Source organism: Oryx dammah, unplaced genomic scaffold, assembly GCF_014754425.2.
Source record: "Oryx dammah isolate SB20612 unplaced genomic scaffold, SCBI_Odam_1.1 HiC_scaffold_5089, whole genome shotgun sequence".
Classification (NCBI taxonomy): Eukaryota; Metazoa; Chordata; class Mammalia; order Artiodactyla; family Bovidae; genus Oryx; species Oryx dammah.
The window spans coordinates 686-2,243 of record NW_024074972.1 but is presented as its reverse complement, the minus strand read 5'-3'; the positions used below and the strand labels follow the sequence as shown (position 1 = coordinate 2,243).

General features: G+C 40.8%; 1 non-coding gene across 1 annotated transcript; it reads right to left on the bottom strand.

Annotated features, from left to right (window-relative positions):
* Positions 1-1,231: 1,231 nt before the first annotated feature.
* On the bottom strand, positions 1,232-1,336 carry LOC120859958. The gene has a single exon (XR_005720201.1). It is a non-coding gene; the product is annotated as a U6 spliceosomal RNA (small nuclear RNA).
* Positions 1,337-1,558: the final 222 nt, after the last annotated feature.

Below are 1,558 nucleotides of genomic sequence, written 5' to 3'. Positions count from 1 at the left end.
GCAGCTACTGAGGATTCTAGAGCCAATGTGATGCAAATAGAGAGCCCACACACCACAACAAAAGACTCAGCATGACAGAACGAATAAATCCTGTGTGTGCTGCAACTCAGACACAACACAGCCAAGTAAATGTTTTCAAATAAAAATAAATAAATAAATATTCATGTAGTTCTCATATTTCCCAGCTTCCTTTGCAGGTTTGTTGGGGTCATGTGACTAGTTCTATGAGCAGAGTCAGTGTGTTTCTCCTGAGCAGGGTTAGTGAAAAGCCTTATTTGACACTCTGGCTTGCTTTCCATGCTTTGTCAAACTCTGAAACCATATGTTGAAAGAGTAATGTAGCAATATGGTCAACCCTGTCAGCCTGGGTCCCTACCTGTCTACATAAAATAGAGCTCCCTTGAAAGCCTATTAGACATGCAACATGAACAAGAAATAAATCTTTGTGGTGTCGAAACACTAAGATTTAGAGGCCATTTGCCTCAGTTGGTGTTAATTATCTTCATTAATACAGTCTAACCCTGATGGTGTTTGAGAAGACTCTTGAGAGTCCCTTGGACTGCAAGGAGATTAAACCAGTCCATCTTAAAAGGAAATCAACCCTGAATATGCATTGAAGGACTGATGTTGAAGCTGAAACTCCAATACTTTGGCCACCTAATGCGAAGAACTGACTCATTTGAAAAGACCCTGATGCTGGGAAAGATTGAAGGCAGGAGGAGAAGGGGACGACAGAGGATGAGATGATTGGATGGCATCACTGACTCAATGGACATGAGTTTGAGTAAGCCCTGGGAGTTGACAATGGACAGGGAATCCTGGCGTGCTGCAGCCCATGGGGCTGCAAAGAGTTGGACATGACTGAGCGACTGAACTGAACTGAACTGAACCCTAATGGACATATTATTGAAAAAGTTCCTTGATGGGAATTCAGCTTCTGTCCTGAAGTAGGCCTTTTAAAGAATCTGCTTAAAAAAAAAAAGGTGTCTCTCCCAACAAAGACTATCCAATAAGAACAATATAAAAATTTCTACATATCTGTATTAATCTCCTCAAGTTGCTATATAGAATGGGTGGCTTGAGCAACAGACACTTATTTTCTCAGAGTTCTGGAGGCAAAAATTCCATAATCAAGGTGCCAGCAAGTTTGGTTTCTGGTAAGATCATTCTTTTTACCATGCAGGTAGCTGCCTCCTCCTTCTTCTTCTTTTAAAGTGTTGATCTTGTTTTTAAAAATATGGAACATTTCATGAATTTGTGTGTCATCCTCATGCAGGGCCTATGCTCATCATTTCTGTACAGTTCCAATTTTCATATGTACTGCCAAAATGAGCACAGTAGCTGCCTTCTCGATAGCTTCTCACATAGCCTCTCCTCTGTACACACATGGAAAGAGGGAGCTCTCTGGCGTCCTTCTTATAAGGGCTCCACAAGTATGGCCATTATCAGACCCTATCTCCAATTACAGTCACATTGGGTGTTAAGATTTCAACATATGAATTTAGAGGGGACACGGTTCAGTCCATAACAATATTACTAAATGAATGATGTAAAAAAT